At 37.9% G+C, this 19,271-nt stretch overlaps 1 protein-coding gene and 1 pseudogene across 10 annotated transcripts in view; one reads left to right on the forward strand and one right to left on the reverse strand.

Annotated features, from left to right (window-relative positions):
• Window positions 1-19,271, forward strand: part of HDAC9 (histone deacetylase 9) — a 581,092-nt gene that overhangs the window by 410,738 nt on the left and 151,083 nt on the right. The gene's annotated exons all lie outside the window — the stretch shown is intronic.
• On the reverse strand, window positions 4,247-4,932 carry LOC113618450 (dihydrofolate reductase-like; annotated as a pseudogene).

A 19,271-nucleotide genomic window follows, 5' to 3' on the forward strand; every position in this document is an offset into this window, starting at 1 on the left:
TCATTTAAAAATACTTTTACCCTGAGAAATATGATGAGGACCTAATTAAGTATGTCAACCTGGCTGCTGTGTTGAAAGAATAGAGAGTGGGTTGGGGGACGTGGAGGTAATAGGTTACGTCTTAGGAGGCTGTAGCTGTAATCCGGGTAAGAAATGTAGACCTAGGCCAGGGTAATGATAATGGAGGTGTTCAGATGTGGTAAGTTTCTGAATAGTTTGAAAGTGTAGACAACAGGATGTCCTGATGGGTTGGACATGAGAGAAAGGGAGCTGCCAAAGATGGAAAACCGAATCAATAAAGAAAAAGGAAGATGGTGCAAGAGAGAAAGGAACAAAGTGTGTGTATGTGTGTGCGTGTGTGTGTGTGTTGACTGTGTGAGGAGATGGAGGGTGAAGGTCAAGGAAGAAGAGCAGGGCTTACTCTGGTTGGTGCTGGTGGAGAACACCAGTTACACTTGGTGTGTCTAGAGCTCCCAGCACTGACCCTCTTCCACAAATGCCCATGATAATCCCTTCCTTTGGTGCCTTCCCAGAAGGGCACTGGTCCAGTGGTGAGTGAGGTGCTGGGGGCCATCCTGAAGCCCAGCAACCACAACTGCTGCCCGGGATCTCTTTAGCAGCTGCTCTTTCATGCGCTGCCTTCACCACTTCTCCAAGCGTGAACTGTCATGAGGCGTTTTCCTTGGGAGCATCCTTCTACTGCACTTTGTACACAGACATGTACAGATGGATGAAAAAGCATGCATGCTCTAATGTGCCTTTTAATTTTGTAAGAAAAATCTAAAAAGAAGTCCTTGTAGCATTTGAAAATGTTTAATTTTATATTCTGATGCTTTTAAGCAATGACCTACAATTAAACTATAAAGAAAAATGTAGGCTTGGATTTTCACCTATAATTCATATTTGCATGATTATAACGTGCCATTATAAATTATACAGGGGATCAGAATCTGCCACCTCAGAGGTCAAAAAGACCTCATCATTCTAAAGGACACTTTTAAATACTTTGCTTAATTGATGAGGACAGAAATAATATAAACCGGATCATGTCACTGTCCTGCTCAAAACTTTCCAGTTTCCCTTCTCATTCAAAACGAAATCCAAAGTCCTTAAAATGGCCTATAAGGCCCTACACGAACTAGCTTTATGTCACTTTTCTGGCCTCACTTCCAGCCATCTTTCCTTTTATTCACTTTGTGTCAGTCATAGTGACCTCCTTATGCCGACTTGAAGACACTGAAGACCCTCCCACTTCAGGTCCTGTGCACTCACTATTCCCACAGGGCAGTACTCTTCCCCCAGGATTCACTTGCCCTTCTTCCTCACTTCATACAGTGCAGTGCTCTGTTCACTGTCCCCACCTGAGAGCATCCTTCTCTGTATACCCACATCTAAATGTGCACCACCTCCCATGACTTTGTCTATGTTATTTTCCCTCTTAGTCCGTACTACACACTTGCTTATCTATTATCTGTACACTTTCTTCTCCATTAGTATGAAAATTCCTTGAAGGCAAGAGAGCAGAGACTTTGCTCTTAACCTTAGCCTTGCAACAGTGCCTGGCACACTGCAGGTGGTTGGTTAAGATTTGTTGAGTGAGGAAAGTGAATGGGATGACCTTCGTCATGCTTTTATACTGTGGTCTACTCCAGTTCTGGAAATACTGGACACCACCCTCCCTCAGCCCCTGGTTTCCTCAACATCAGGCTCTTCTGGTTCTGTTGCAGACATGTAGGGCCTGGGATCTGGGATACACACTCCTCTGCTACCTCTACCTTATATACTCCACATGCTCCAGAAATATCAGACTGTTTTCACAAGCCTCCATGTCCTTTCAGATGTCCGTGCCTTTGTGCTTGCTAATCCATCTGCCTGAACTGTCCTCCCTAATTTTTCTTCCTGGCAACCTCTTACACTGGTGTCCGAATTCACTTTTCATGTCCCTTCTTTGGGTGAACTTTCTTCATGCTGCATTCCTCCCTATCGGCTACCCACTCCCTTATGTCTCTTGGTACATTGTTTGTGCCTGAATTCGTAGCGTGCTATACTGCCAAGACATGTTTCCCCTCTGCATTTCCTCCTAAGTTATGAACTCCTTGAGAGCAGAGCTTCAGCTTATTCATATATATGAATCTGGGCACAAACCCAGGGCCTCTCACATAATAGGGGCTCAATAAATGACTTCTGAATGAATATAAAAATATTGTTGAGTAACTCTATAAGGTAAAATGCTTTGAAATGCTTTAAATTTTGAGTTGAAGGCTGTGGAACCGAGTTTTTTGTTTTCCTTAAAGCCACAGCAAAGCATGCTCCCCTGCACAGAGCATGCTGAAGGAGTGGGTAGCATAGCATACTGCTGACTCAGCACATGCCAAGGTGAGTCTTGGGAAATCACTAGTGGAGTTCTGTTTAGGCACAGCACATGACTCAGCGTCAGTGCCACCAGTCCTTTGGCCATTGACTAGAGATGAAATAAATCCAGAGATCTGATTCTAGCTGAGGAGGTTTTGAATTAGAATCACACTTCATGGAAAGAAATCCAGAATGGGATTCTTTTCTCCTTACTGTGTTTAGTGTCTAATCACATGATCTGTGTCTCCTTTTATTATTAGTAGTAGTAGTAGTAGTATTCTTGTCTCCATTTATTTTTATAAGCTCAGTGTACTCTCTCTAGCATGAGTCTTACCTGGGGAGAGGACATGCAGTAACAGAGAAGGAAAGTTGCCTCCAAGGAGAGCATGATAATCTCCAGTGATCAGGTGAAGATGAGAAAGCATAGATGCCATTATTATTGCTTCAGTCATTTGTTTTCTTTTTTTTTTTTCTAACATCTTTATTAGAGTATAATTGCTTTACCATGGTGTGTTAGTTTCTGCTTTATAACAAAGTGAATCAGCTATACATATACCTATATCCCCATATCTCCTCCCTCTTTTTTTTTTATACACACACACTGTATTTTATTTTTACAAGAGATAGACTGACGCCAAGCATTGTAAATGGATGACCACAACAAAAGCAACAATGATTGCAATTACCAAACATGAAACACTCTCATACTATGTCATAATATTGACATTCAGTCCAGTAATCCTCCACTGTAACAGCTCCTTTACTTTGCAGTGAAAATTGATTTGTATATTTTTTGCCTCTGAGTCCTTGTGGGATTTTTTTTTTTTGCAGCATGCTTTTTCCCACACATGAACATTTATTAAACATTTTGAGTATTATACACAATTTGCTTCTTTAATTTAGCAATTTTTGGCATTTTCCGGTCAGTACTTCATTCTTTTTAACTGTTGCAGATGTTATATTTTATAGACATATTGGTTAGTTATTTCTTATTAATCAACATTTGGGCTGTTTCTCAGTTTAAAAAAAAAAGTTGCAATGAATACTCTTGGGTCCATATCTTTGTTCAGGATTAATTTATAGAAGTGGAAGTTCTGGGTCCAAACCCAGAATATTTTGAATTTTAATTGATATTGCTAACTTATACTCTAAAAAGATTGTACCAATTTATAAGGCAGAAAATGCTATTTTTTTGGATACTTAATCTAAATCTTTGCTAACGTGATGGGTAAAACATGTTTTAATTTTCATTTTTTAATTCTGTGAAGTTTAGTTTCTAACTTACTAATTTTGGTTTCTAGCAATATTCATTCTCAATGTATTATTACCTCTTTGAATTTTTAATTTTAGCCATTATGTTTGATATTAGATTATTCTTTTTTGTAAAGAGCAGCCAATTCTTGTTCTATCATTGTAACATCCCATGCAACCTCAATGAAGATCAGGAACAAAGTTTCTTAAGGTCTCAAACCTTCTCCTTTAACCACCGAAAAGGTAGTCTCGTACCTGCCTCTTTACTATCCCTGTGGAATATCCTGGATTTTTCAACTTACTGACTCCTGGTCTGAGTGAAGAGAATTTTTTTCAGAAATGTGATATAAAGTAATTCCCAGTCCCTCTTTTGATCTAATTTAAATAACCGAATGCTAGCTCTTCTGTTTATAATCCATTTCTGACCTTTGGACCCATCTGCCTAGCTCCTAGCGCTATAGGCTCTGGTTTCAACTCATGCTACCAGGGCACTGTCCCACTTTGGGCTGTCTTGGTAGATATTCTACCCTAGGCAAGTGCTGGTCACCTATTCTTGACTCTTGATGGGCATTCAGGAAGTTACAGCAAGAAATGTTTCTGATGGTATGTTCAGATGGTATCTGATACAGTCTAGTTAAGATTAATGGGGAATAAAAGTACTTTGCTTAGAAATAATTATCCATAGATATAAAGTCAACAAAAGTCTCTACAACAAAAAATACATAATTTTTCTGGGGGAGGAGGAGGCTTGAAATAGATCAGAAAACACTTTCACATTAATTGTTCTTTTCATATACTTCAAATTTGTACTTAATGCCTTTCTCCTCCTGGACATCAGAAGGAACACCTGGATATTTTATATTTTTCCAAATCAATTTCTGGGAAAAAATGTGTCACTTTCAAATTCCTGCATGATCCTTGTCACAAATAGTCTAAGATGGCCTGGCTTGTTCATGGCTTCCTTATAAACAGAACTGACTCCCACTATCCAGACCATGTCCACTGTATTTGTTAATTCTGGTTGCTCAATAAGTTTTAAGCACCATCCAGACTTTTGGCAAGAAAATGAGCTCCCTGTGGAGGTTCCTTGAGTTCTCTACTGAGAACTATATTAATTCTGTCCTTTAATGGTCGATTCTTCTCTGGAATGGAGAACCAAGTTTTCCTACCCATAATCACCAAATTCTGTTTACCTTCTACTGAAGAGGTTGTGGTCATTCTTTGGAAATACCTGTATTCATTCCTGAGCGGGGGCCAGGGCAGGTCCCCGTTCTTGCCGATGCCCATGTTCTGGGACACAGTGACGATGCAGTTTAGCGGACAAACCATGATAGCGGCAGAAAACATTTCCCGGATTTTTTTTTTTTTAATTCAAACAGAAAGTCACAAGAATTATAATCATCCTCATCAGTTCATTCAGTCCCATGTAATTAATGGTTTTTTTCATCTTGATCTTTTGTTAGCACTTTTATGAGTTCATCAGTTTTCCATTAGAGTTCGGAAAATGCTTATTCATTCAGTTCAGCAGTATAGTCAGTTACCAGAAACCTGTACCTGTCAGAGTCTTTTCCTTGAATTCCTTGAGATGAAACCCTGTTATAGGAGCATATTTGCAAAAGCATCACAGTACGCCCAGAACTGTCTGTAAATGACAAAAGACTTAAAAATGACCACGGTTAAACATTTGATGAAAGCTCATAATAATGCAATTGACAAAGAAATTTAGTTATTTCTGAGATATACATTTTAAAGTAATAACTAGAATTATGACATAACATTATACCAGAAAATATAAGATTTTTAGAAATTTCATGTAATGTCTGAAACATTTATATTAACATATTTCCATACAAATAACCCAAAGAAAGTTTAGTATTAGTTGTTTCTTTTGTTTGTTTTTTTATACTGCAGGTTCTTATTAGTCATCCATTTTATACACATCAGTGTATACATGTCAATCCCAATCGCCCGATTCATCACACCAGCATCCCCACCACACCACGACTTTCCCCCCTTGGTGTCCATATGTTCTCTACATCTGTGCCTCAACTTCTGCCCTGCAAACTGGTTCATCTGTACCATTTTCTAGGTTCCACATACATGCGTTAATATACGATGTTTGTTTTTCTCTTTCTGACTTACTTCACTCTGTATGCCAGTCTCTAGATCCATGCACGTCTCAACAAATGACTCAATTTCGTTCCTTTTTATGGCCGAGTAATATTCCGTTGTATATATGTACCAAAACTTCTTTATCTGTTCGTCTGTCGATGGGCATTTAGGTGGCTTCCATGACCTGGCTATTGTAAATAGTGCTGCAATGAACATTGGGATGCATGTGTCTTTTTGAATTATGGTTTTCTCTGGGTATATGCCCAGTACTGGGATTGCTGGATCATATGGTAATTCTATTTTTAATTTTTTAAGGACCCTCCATACTGTTCTCCATAGTGGCTGTATCAATTTACATTCCCACCAACAGTGCAACAGGGTTCCCTTTTCTCCACACCCTCTCCAGCATTTGTTGTTTGTAGATTTTCTGTTGATGCCCATTCTGATTGGTGTGAGGTGATACCTCATTGTAGTTTTGATTTGCATTTCTCTAATAATTAGTGATGTTGAGCAGCTTTTCATGTGCTTCTTGGCCATCTGTATGTCTTCTTTGGAGAAATGTCTATTTAGGTCTTCTGCCCATTTGTGGATTGAGTTGTTTATTTCTTTAATATTGAGCTGCATGAGCTGTTTCTATATTTAGGAGATTAATCCTTTGCCATTGATTCATTTGCAAATATTTTCTCCCATTCTGAGTGTTGTCTTTTCATCTTGTTTATGGTTTCCTTTGCTGCACAAAAGCTTTGAAGTTTCATTGGGTCCCATTTGTTTATTTTTGTTTTTATTTCCATTACTCTAGGAGGTGGATCACAAAAGATCTTGCTATGATTTATATCAAACAGTGTTCTTCCTATGTTTTCCTCTAACAGTTTTATAGTGTCCAGTCTTACATTTAGGTCTCAAATCCATTTTGAGTTTATTTTTGTGTATGATGTTAGGGAGTGTTCACATTTCATTCTTTTACATGTAGCTGTCCAGTTTTCCCAGCACCACTTATTGAAGAGACTGTCTTTTCTCCATTGTATATCCTTGCCTCCTTTGTCATAGATTAGTTGACCATACGTGCCTGGGTTTATCTCTGGGCTTTCTATCTTGTTCCATTGATCTATGTTTCTGTTTTTGTGCCAGTACCATATTGTCTTGATTACTGTAGCTTTGTAGTATAGTCTGAAGTCAGGGAGTATGATTCCCCAGCTCTGTTTTTTTTCCCTCAAGACTATTTTGGCTATTTGGGGTCTTTTGTGTCTCCATACAAATTTTAAGATGATTTGTTCTAGTTCCATAAAAAATGCCATTGGTAATTTGATAGGGATTGCTTCGAATCTGTAGATTGCTTTGGGTAGTAGAGTCATTTTCACAATTTTGATTCTTCCAATCCAAGAACGTGGTATATCTCTCCATCTGTTGGTATCATCTTTAATTTCTTTCATCAGTGTCTTATAGTTTTCTGCATACAGGTCTTTTGTCTCCCTAGGTAGGTTTATTCCTAGGTATTTTATTCTTTTTGTTGCAGTGGTAAATGGGAGTGTTTCCATAATTTCTCTTTCAGATTTTTCATCATTAGTGTAATAGGAATGCAAGAGATTTCTGTGCATTAATTTTGTATCCTGCAGCATTACCAAATTCATTGATTAGCTCTAGTAGTTTCCTGGTGGCATTTTTAGGATTCTCTATGTATAGTATCATGTCATCTGCAAACAGTGACAGCTTTACTTGTTCTTTTCCAATTTGTATTCCTTTTATTTCTTTTTCTTCTGTGATTGCCGTGACTAGGACTTCCAAAACTATGTTGAATAACAGTGGTGAGAGTGGACATCCTTGTCTCATTCCTGATCTTAGAGGAAATGCTTTCACTTTTTCACCATTGAGAATGATGTTTGCTCTGGGTTTGTCGTATGCAGCCTTTATTATGTTGAGGTAGGGTCCCTCTCTGCCCACTTTCTGGAGAGTTTTTATCATAAATGGGTGTTGAATTTTGTCAAAAGCTTTTTCTGCATCTATTGAGATTATCATATGTTTTTTATTCTTCAGTTTGTTACTATGGTGTATCACATTGATTGATTTGTGTATATTGAAGAATCCTTGCATCCCTGGGATAAATCCCACTTGGTCGTGGTGTATGGTCCTTTTAATATGTTGTTGGATTCTGTTTGCTAGTTTGTTGAGGATTTTTGCATCTATATTTATCAGTGATATTGGTCTGTAATTTTCTTTTTTTGTAGTATCTTTGTCTGGTTTTGGTATCAGGATGATGGTGGCCTCATAGAATGAGTTAGGGAGTGTTCCTTCCTCTGCAATTTTTTGGAAGAGTTTGAGAAGGATGGGTGTTAGCTCTTCTCCAAATGTTTCATAGAATTCACCTGTGAAGTCATCTGGTCCTGGACTTTTGTTTGTTGGAAGATTTTTAATCACAGTTTCAATATCATTACTTTTGAATGGTCTGTTCATATTTTCTGTTTCTTCCTGGTTCAGTTGTGGAAGTTTATACCTTTCTAAGAATTTGTCCATTTCTTCCAGGTTGTCCTTTTTTTTGGCATAGAGTTGCTTGTAGTAGTCTCTTAGGATGCTTTGTATTTCTGCGGTGTCTCTTGTAACTTCTTGTTTTTCATCATCTAATTTCATTTCTAATTTTGATTTGAATCCTCTCCCTCTTTTTCTTGATGAGTCTGGCTAATGGTTTATCAATTTTGTTTATCTTCTCAAAGAACCAGCTTTTAGTTTTATTGATCTTTGCTATCATTTTCTTTGTTTCTATTTCATTTATTTCTGCTCTGATCTTTATGATTTCTTTCCTTCTGCTAACTTTGGGTTTGTTTGTTCTTCTTTCTCTAGTTCCTTTAGGTTTAAGGTGAGATTGTTTACTTGAGATTTTTCTTGTTTCTTGAGGTAGGCTTGAACTCCCTCTTAGAACAGCTTTTGCTGCATCCCATAGGTTTTGGATCATTGTGTTTTCATTGTCATTTGTCTCTAGGTATTTTTTGATTTTCTCTTTGATTTCTTCAGTGACCTCTTGGTTATTTAGTAACACATTGTTTAGCCTCCATGTGTTTCTGTTTTTTATGTTTTTTTCCCTGTAATCGATTTCTAAACTCATAGCGTTGTGGTCAGAAAAGATACTTGATATGATTTCAGTTTTCTTAAATTTAGTGAGGCTTGATTTGTGACCCAAGATGTGGTCTATCCTGGAGAATGTTCCATGCGCACTTAAGAAGAAAGTGTAATCTGCTGTTTTCAGATGGAATGTCCTATAAATATCAATTAAATCTATCTGGTCTATTGTGTCATTTAAAGCTTGTGTTTCCTTATTTATTTTCATTTTGGATGATCTGTCCATTGGTGTAAATGAGGTGTTAAAGTCCCACACTATTCTTGTGTTACTGTCAATTTCCTCTTTTATAGCTGTTAGCAGTTGCCTTATGTATTGAGGTGCTCCTATGTGGGGTGCATATATATTTAAAATTGTCATATCTTCTTCTTGGATTGATCCCTTGATCATTATGTAGTGTCCTTCCTTGTCTCTTATAACATTCTTTATTTTAAAGTCTATTTTCTCTGATATGAATATGGCTACTCCAGCTTTCTTTTGATTTCCATTTGCATGGAATATCTTTTTCCTTCCCCTCACTTTCAGTCTGAATGTGTCCCTAGGTCTGAGGTGGGTCTCTTATAGACAGCATATATATGGGTCTTGTTTTTGTATCCATTCAGCAAGCCTGTGTCTTTTGGTTGGAGCACTTAATCCATTCATGTTTAAGGTGATTATCGATATGTATGTTCCTATGACCATTTTCTTAATTCTTTTGGGTTTGTTTTTGTAGGTCCTTTTCTTCTCTTGTGTTTCCCACTTATAGAAGTTCCTTTAGCATTCATTGTAGATCTGGTTTCGTGGTGCTGAATTCTCTTAGCTTTTGCTTGTCTGTAAAGCTTTTGATTTCTCCATCCAAGGTGAATGAGATCCTTGCCAGGAAGAGTAATCTTGGTTGTATGTTCTTCCCTTTCTTCACTTTAAGTCTATCATGCCACTCCCTTCTGACTTATAGTGTTTCTGCTGAGAAATCAGCTGTTAACCTTATGGGAGTTCCCTTGTATGTTATTTGTCATTTTTCCCTTGCTGCTTTCAATAACTTTTCTTTGTCTTTAATTTTTGCCAGTTTGATTATTCTGTGTCTTGGTGTGTTTCTCCTTGGATTTATTCTGTATGGGACTTGCTGTGCTTCCTGGACTTGGTTGGCTATTTCCTTTTCCATGTTAGGGAAGTTTTTGACTATAATCTCTTCAAATATTTTCTTTGGTCCTTTCTCTCTCTCTTCTCCTTCTGGGACCCCTATAATGCAAATATTGTTGAATTTAATCTTGTCCCAGAGGTCTCTTAGGCTGTCTTCATTTCTTTTCATTCTTTTTTCTATATTCTGTTCCGCAGCAGTGAATTCCACCATTCTGTCTTCCAGGTCACTTATCCATTCTTCTGCCTCATTTATTCTGCTGTTGATTCCTTCTAGTGTAGTTTTCATTTCAGTTATTGTATTGTTCATCTCTGTTTGTTTGTTCTTTAATTCTTCTAAGCCTTTGTTAAACATTTCTTGCATCTTCTCGATCTTTGCCTCCATTCTTTTTCCGAGGTCCTGGATCCTCTTCACTACCGTTATTCTGAATTCTTTTTCTGGAAGATTGCCTATCTCCGCTTCATTTAGTTGTTTTTCTGGGGTTTTATCTTGTTCCTTCACCTGGTATATAGCCCTCTGCCTTTTCATCTTATCTATCATTCTTTGAATGTGGTTTTTGTTCCACAGGCTGCAGGATTGTAGTTCTTCTTGCTTCTGCTGTCTGCCCCCTGGTGGATGAGGCTATCTAAGAGGCTTGATGGGAGGGACTGGTGGTGGGTAGAGCTGACTGTTGCTCTGGTGGGCAGAGCTCAGTAAAACTTTAATCCACTTGACTGATGATGGGTGGGGCTGGGTTCCCTCCCTGTTGGTTGTTTGGCCTGAGGCAACCCAATACTGGAGCCTTCCTGGGCTCTTTGGTGGGGCTAATGATGGACTCTGGGAGGACTCACACTAAGGAGTACTTCCCAGAACTTCTGCTGCCTGTGTCCTTGTCCCCACGGTGAGACAGAGCCATTCCCCGCCTCTGCAGGACACCCTCCAACACTAGCAGGTAGGTCCTGTTCAGTCTCCCCTGGGGTCATTGCTCCTTCCCCTGGGTCCCGTGCACACTACTTAGTGTGTGCCCTCCAAGAGTGGAGTCTCTGTTCCCCCCCAGTCCTGTAGAAGTCCCGCAATCAATTCCCACTAGGCTTCAACGTCTGATTCTCTAGGAATTCTTCCTCCCGTTGCCGGACCCCCGGTTGGGAAGCCTGATATGGGGCTCAGAACCTTCACTCCAGTGGGTGGACTTCTGTGGTCTAAGTGTTCACCAGTCTGTGAGTCACCCACCCACCAGTTATGGGATTTGATTTTACTGTGATTGCGCCTCTCCTACCATCTCATTGTGGCTTCTTTGTCTTTTATGGGGCTATCTTTTTTGTTGAGTTCCAGTGTCTTCCTGTCGATGATTGTCCAGCAGCTAGTTGTGATTGTCCAGTCATTTGTTTTCTAGCAAAGAAATACATGTACAAATCCTCAGTGGGCCCTCTTTATCATTTTCCTATGATATATATACTACTTTGGTCCTATGCCTGTCTATTTCTTTGTTTTACTTCCTTGCTTTGTAGAAGTACATTCCCAAGTGAATTATTCAGAAAGAGTACGTTGAAATTAAACTTCTGAGTCCTTACATGTCTTAAAGTATGTTTAACATACTTTAATCCTAGTATGTAATGGCTAGAAGTAGAATTAAAGATTAAAACTAATTTTCCCAGGCTTCCCTGGTGGCGTGGTGGTTGAGAGTCTGCCTGCTGATGCAGGGGACACGGGTTCGTGCCCCAGTCTGGGAAGATCCCACATGCTGTGGAGCGGCTGGGCCCGTGAGCCATGGCCGCTGAGCCTGCGCATCCGGAGCTTGTGATTCGCAACAGGAGAGGCCACAACAATGAGAGGCCCGCGTACCGCAAAAAATAAAAAATAATTTTCCCTCAGAATGTAAGGACATTCAGTGTTTCTGATTAGGAGTTTAATGCCAATCTCATTCTTCATCTCTTTTTGAGGATAACTTTTTTTTAAGGATCTCTGGGGATTTGAAGTTTCATGAGAATATGTCTAAGTGTGTATATGTTGTTATACGTAGAGTTTGGCAGTGGTTAGACTTATCAAATCTGGAGACTTGAGTCATTCTTCAGTTCCTAAAATTATCTCCTGCTACTAGTTGAAAATTTTCTTCTCTCTCTTTCTCAGCATTCTCACGGACCCTATTATTCGAATACAAGACTTCTATATTGATAATTTATGTCTGTTTTCCCCCTTGTCATTATATATTTTATCTGCTTCCTTTTATAAGGGACTACTTCAATTTTTACTTTTTCAGATACCTTACTAATTTATGCAATTGCAGTTTTATCTTTAAGTGCTTCCCTTGTTCTTTAATTGTTCTTTTTCATAACAGCATACCTGCGTTTTAGATAAAATGTTTTCTTGAATCTCTTTGAGATTATTATTTCTGTTCCTGAACTATCTCTGTTTTGTCCAGAGTTGTTTATGTTTATTTTAAACTTGTTTTTCTTCATAATATTATGTCTCCTTGTATATGCTGGGATATTCCTAATTTGCCATTGATATTCATGAAAGTAGTAACTGGTATCAGTTTTCCCTGTGGTTGTGTAAATGGGTCAACTGGGAGCTCTGTGTCAGCCACTGTGGGTTAGAGTGTATGGACCGTCAAATCCCGCTTAGGGTTAGCATTCCAGAAGATGGCTCATGGTCTCTGTATCTTCCTAAATGACTGTACATGGGGGACAGTATCCACATTAGAGGGCTTGGCTTTCTCCAGACACATCCTTTTCTTAAGAAAGAATCATCTGAATGTTTTCCCTGGGTTGCTGGCATAGAGGAAAGGTAATTAAGGTGTTGAGCTATAGTCCTGGCCTCCTTAACCAGCTAACATTTTAAAATTTCTTGTTTTCAGTCCTGCCTCTTTTTCCTTCACCATACCTGTTTCTTCAGTGGGGTTCCTTTGGGTAGAGTGTCTCCCATCTCTTCTGTGGTAGCCTTCTTTTTGTTTCATTCTTTTAATATGCACCTTTTCTGGAATTTCCCTTTTCTGGAAGTTTACTTAAAATATCTGTTTGTTGACAACTCTCACATCCTCACTTTTTGTTATACATCTATTCACTTTTTTGGATTCTGATACTTGGTAGCATTTTATTTTAAAATACTACTGGACTTAACAGAAAAGTTATAAGAATAGCACAGAGTTCCTGTATGCCCTACACCCAGCTTCCCCTAATGTTAATACTTACATAACCACAGCACAATTATCAAAATTAAGAAATTAATATTTGTATAATACTGTTAGCTAAGCTACAGATTTTATATGGAACCGAAGTTTTCCCATGAATGTCCTTTTTCTGTTCCAGTATCCAATCCAGAGCCTTACGTTGCACTTAGATGTCATGTCTCCTTAGTCTCCTCCAACCTGTAGCAAGTCCTTAGTCTTTCCTGACCATGACTTTTAAAGTGTACTGGTCAGTTTATTTTGTAAATATCCCTCAATTTGGGTTTGTTTGATATTTTCTCATTATTAGATTTGAGGTTGTATGTTTTTAGCAAGAATACTACAGAACTGATCTGACTATCTTAGGGAGTAGTGAGGTTAATATGTCTTATCACTAGAGATGTAAACCTTGATCACTTTATTACGACAATATCTTGGTCAAGTGCTTATTTTCTATTTCCCTCATTTCTTCTATACTTATTAGTTGAAAGTTTTCCTTAGGCAGAGCTATTTCTTCTTTTCTGTATTTATTCTATTATTTTTTAATCTCTGTAAGGATTCTTAGATACTTACTTGACTCTATGGCTTATAATCCAGTACTATCATTGTTTATTTTGCTCCTCAGATTGTCACAGCTTTGGCCATTGGGAGCTCTTTCACCTTGCCTTATATGCCCTACTGACATGCCCCTATCTCTTTGAGCCTTTCATTGTTTTCTGTCACCAGAAGATATTCCAGAAATACTTTGTATTTTCCCTGACACAGGCCTGGAATCAATCACTTCTCCAGGGATCCCTGGATCCTTTTTTGTTGTTGTTTTTAACATTTTTATTGGAGTATAATTGCTTTACAATGGTGTGTTAGTTTCTGTTTTATAACAAAGTGATTCAGTTATACATATACATATACCCCCGTATGTCTTCCCTCTTGCATCTCCCTCCCTCCCACCCTCCGTATCCCACCCTTCTAGCTGGTCACAAAGCACTAAACTGATCTCTGTATGCTATGCGACTGCTTCGCACTAGCTATCCATTTTACATTTGGTAGTGTATATATGTGCATATATACACTAGAACTCTCTCACTTTGTCCCAGCTTATCCGTCACCCTCTGCGTGTCCTCAAGTCCATTCTCTAGTAGTTCTGCATCTTTATTCCCATCTTGCCCCTACGTTCTTCATGACCTTTTTTTTTTTTTTTTAAGATTCCATATATATGTGTTAGCATACAGTATTTGTTTTTCTCTCTCTGACTTACTTCACTCTGTATGACAAACTCGAGGTCCATCCACCTCACTAGAAATAACTCAATTTCGTTTCTTTTTATGGCAGAGTAATATTCCATTCTGTATATGTGCCACATCTTCTTTAACCATTCATCTGTTGATGGACACTTAGGTTGCTTCCATTTCCTGGCTATTGTAAATACAGCTGCAATGAACATTGTGGTACATGACTCTTTTTGAATTATGGTTTTCTCAGGGTATATGCTCAGTAGTGGGATTGCTGGGTCATATGGTAGTTATATATTTAGTTTTTTAAGGTATCTCCATACTGTTCTCCAGGTGGGTGTATCAATTTACATTCCCACCAACAGTGTATGAGGGTTCCCTTTTCTCCACACCCTCTCCAGCATTTATTGTTTGTAGATTTTTTGATGATGGCCCCTCTGACTGGTGTGAGATGATATCGCATTGTAGTTTTGATTTGCATTTCTCCAATGATTAGTGATATTGAGCATTCTTTCATGTGTTTGTTGGCAATCTATATACCTTCTTTGGAGAAATGTCTATTTAGGTCTTCTGCCCATTTTTGGATTGGGTTGTTTGTTTTTTTGGTATTGAGCTGCATGAGCTGCTTGTAAATTTTGGAGATTAATCCTTTGTCAGTTGCTTCATTTGCAAATACTTTCTCCCATTCTGAGCATTGTCTTTTCATCTTGTTTATGGTTTCCTTTGCTGTGAAAAAGCTTTTAAGTTTCATTAGGTCCCATTTGTTTATATTTGTTTTTATTTCCATTTCTCTAGGAGGTAAATCAAAAAGGATCTGTGATTTATGTCATAGAGTGTTATGTCTATGTTTTCCTCTAAGAGTTTGACAGTGTCTGGCTTTACATTTAGGTCTTTAATCCATTTTGAGTTTATTTTTCTAGGGAGTGTTCTAATTTCATTCTTTTACATGTAGCTGTCCAGTTTTCCCAGCACCACTTATTGAAGAGGCTGTCTTTTCTCGACTATATATTCTTGCCTCCTTTATCAAAGATAAGGTGACCATATGTGCTTAGGTTGATCTCTGGGCTTCCTATTGATCTATGTTTCTGTTTAATCTATATTTCTGTTTCTGTGCCAGTACAACACTGTCTTGATTACTGTAGCTTTCTAGTATAGTCTGAAGCCCAGGAGCCTGATTCCTCCAGCTCCCTTTTTCTTTCTCAAGACTGCTTTGGCTATTTGGGGTCTTTTGTGTTTCCATACAAATTGTGAAAATTTTTGTTCTAGTTCTGTGAAGAATGCCCGTGTTAGTTTGATAGGGATTGCGTTGAATCTGTAGATTGCTTTGGGTAGTATAGTCATTTTCATAATGTTGATTCTTCCAATCCAAGAACATAGTATATCTCTCCGTCTGTTTGTATCATCTTTAATTTCTTTCATCAGTGTCTTAATAGTATTCTGCATACAGGTCTTTTGTCTCCTTAGGTAGGTTGATTCCTAGGTATTATTTGTTTTGTTGCAGTGGTAAATGGGAATGTTTTCTTAATTTCACTTTCAGATTTTTCATCATTAGTATATAGGAATGCAAGAGAATTCTGTGGATTAATTTTGTATCCTGCTACTTTACCAAGTTCATTGATTATCTCTAGTAGTTTTCTGGTGGCATCTTTAGGATTCTGTATGTATAGTATCATGTCATCTGCAAACAGTGACAGCTTTACTTCTTCTTTTCCAATTTGGATTCCATTTATTTCTTTTTCTTCTCTGATTGCTGTGGCTAAGCCTTCCAAAACTATGTTGAATAATACTGGTGAGAGTGGGCAACCTTGTCCTGTTCCTGATCTTAGTGGAAATGGTTTCAGTTTTTCACCAGTGAGGGCAATGTTGGCTGTGGGTTTGTCATATATGGCCTTTATTATGTTGAGGAAAGTTCCTTCTATGCCTACTTTCTGGAGGGTTTTTATCATAAATGGGTGTTGAATTTTGTCAAAAGCTTTCTCTGCATCGATTGAGATGATCATATGGTTTTTCTCCTTCAGTTTGTTAATATGGCGTATCACATTGATTGATTTGCGTATATTGAAGAATCCTTGCATTCCTGGGATAAACCCCACTTGATCATATTGTATGATCCTTTTAATGTGCTGTTGGAATCTGTTTGCTAGCATTTTGTTGAGGATTTTTGCATCTGTGTTCATCAGTGATATTGGCCTGTAGTTTTCTTTCTTTGTGACATCTTTGTATGGTTTGGTATCAGGGTGATGGTGGCCTTGTAGAATGAGTTTGGGAGTCTTCCTCCCTCTGCTATATTTTGGAAGAGTTTGAGAAAATTAGTTGTTAGCTCTTCTCTAAATGTTTGATAGAATTCGCCTGTGAAGCCGTCTGGTCCTGGGCTTTTGTTTGCTGGAAGATTTTTAATCACAGTTTCAATTTCAGTGCTTGTGATTTGTCTGTTTATATGTTGTATTTCTTCCTTCAGTCTTGGTAGGACAAATTTCTAAGAATTTGTCCATTTCTTCGAGGTTGTCCATTTTTTTGGCATATAGTTGCTTGTAGTAATCTCTCATGATCCTTTGTATTTTTGCAGTGTCACTTGTTACTTCCCCTTTTTCATTTCTAATTCTATTGCTTTGAATCCTCTCCCTCTTTTTCTTGATGAGTCTGGCTAATGGTTTATCAATTTTTTTTATCTTCTCAAAGAACCAACTTTTAGTTTTATTGACCTTTGCTATCATTTCCTTCATTTCTTTTTCATTTATTTCTGATCTGATCTTTATGATTTCATTCCTTTTGCTAACTTTGGGGTTTTCTTGTTCTTCTTTCTCTGATTGCTTTAGATGTAAGCTTAGGTTGTTTATTTGAGATGTTACTTGTTTCTTAAGGTAGGATTGTATTGCTATACACTTCCCTTTTAGAACTGCTTTTGCTGCATCCCGTAAGTTTTGGGTCATCGTGTTTTCATTGTCATTTGTTTTTAGGTATTTTTTTTATTTCCTCTTTGGTTTCTTCAGTGATCTCTTGGTTATTAAGTAGTGTATTGTTTAGCCTCCATGTGTTTGTATTTTTTACACATTTTTTCCTGTAATTGATATCTAGTCTCATAGTGTTGTGGTCAGAAAAGATACTTGATACAATTTCAATTTTCTTAAATTTACCAAGGCTTGATTTGTGACCCAAGATATGATCTATCCTGGAGAATGTTCCATGAACACTTGAGAAAATGTGTATTCTGTTGTTTTTGGATGGAATGTCCTATAAATAATAATTAAGTCCATCTTGTTTAATGTATCATTTAACGCTTGTGTTTCCTTATTTATTTTCATTTTGGATGATCTGTCCATTGGTGAAAGTGGGGTGTTAAAGTCCCCTACTATGATTGTGTTACTGTCGATTTCCCCTTTTATGGCTGTTAGTATTTGCCTTATATATTTAGGTGCTCCTATGTTGTGTGCATAAATATTTACAATTGTTATATCTTCTTCTTGGGCTGATCCCTTGATCATTATGTAGTGTCTTTCTCTGCCTCTTGTAATAGTCTTTGTTTTATAGTCTATTTTGTCTGATATTAGAATTGCTACTCCAGCTTTCATTTGATTTCCATTTGCATGGAATATCTTTTTCCATCCCTTCACTTTCAGTCTGTATATGTCCCTAGGTCTGAAGTGGGTGTCTTGTAGACAGCATATATACAGGTGTTGTTTTGTATCCATTCAGCCAGTCTGTGTCTTTTGGTTGGAGTATTTAATCCATTTACATTTAAAGTAATTATCGATATGTATGTTCCTATTACCATTTTCTTAATTGTTTTGGGTTTGTTATTGTAGGTCTTCTCTTCCTCTTGTATTTCCTGCCTAGAGAAGTTCCTTTAGAATTTGTTATAAAGCTGGTTTGATTGTGCTGAATTCTCTCAGCTTTTGCTTGTCTGTAAAGGTTTTAATTTCTACATCAAATCTAAATGAGATCCTTGCTGGGTAGAGTAATCTTAGTTGTTGGTTTTTCCCTTTCATCACTTGAAATCTGTCCTGCCACTCGCTTCTTTTGTTTGTTTGTTTTTTGAGTATGCGGGCCTCTCACTGTTGTGGCCTCTCCCGTTGCAGAGCACAGGCTCCGGACACGCAGGCTCATTGGCCATGGCTCAAGGGCCCAGCCGCTGTGCGGCATGTGGGATCTTCCCGGACCGGGGCACAAACCCACCAACCTGTATCCCCTGCATCGGCAGGCGGACTCTCAACCACTGCGCCACCAGGGAAGCCCTGCCACTCCCTTCTTGCTTGCAGAGTTTCTGCTGAAAGATCAGCTGTTAAACTTATGGGGATTCCCTTGTATGTTTTTTGTCCTTTTTCCCTTGCTGCTTTTAATATTTTTTCTTTTTACTTACTTTTTGATAGTTTGGGTAATATTTGTCTTGTTGTGTTTCTCCTTGGATTTATCCTGTATGGGTCTCTCTGTGCTTCCTGGACTTGATTAACTATTTCCTTTCTCATATTAGGGAACTTTTCAACTATAATCTCTTCAAATATTTTCTCTGACACTTTCTTTTTCTCTTCTTCTGGGACCCCTATAATTTGCATGTTGGTGCATTTATTGTCCCAGAGGTCTCTGAGACTGTCCTCAATTCTTTTCATTCTTTTTTCTTTATTCTGCTCTGCAGTAGTTATTTCCACTATTTTATCTTCCAGGTCACTTATTCCTTTTTTCTGCTTCAGTTATTCTGCTATTGATCCCTTCTAGAGAATTTTTAATTTCATTTATTTTGTTGTTCATCATTGTTTGTTTGCTCTTTAGTTCTTCTAGGTCCTTGTTAAATGTTTCTTGTATTTTCTCCATTCTATTTCCAAGATTTTGGATCATCTTTACTATCATTATTCTGAATTCTTTTTCAGGTAGACTGCCTATTTCCTCTTCATTTGTTATGTCTGGTGGGTTTTTACCTTGCTCCTTCATCTGTTTTGTGTTTCTTTGTCTTCTCATTTTGCTTAACTT

Source organism: Aethalodelphis obliquidens, unplaced genomic scaffold (genome assembly GCF_003676395.1).
Source record: "Aethalodelphis obliquidens isolate GAN/ISIS:26980383/991018 unplaced genomic scaffold, ASM367639v1 scaffold5, whole genome shotgun sequence".
NCBI lineage: Eukaryota > Metazoa > Chordata > Mammalia > Artiodactyla > Delphinidae > Aethalodelphis > Aethalodelphis obliquidens.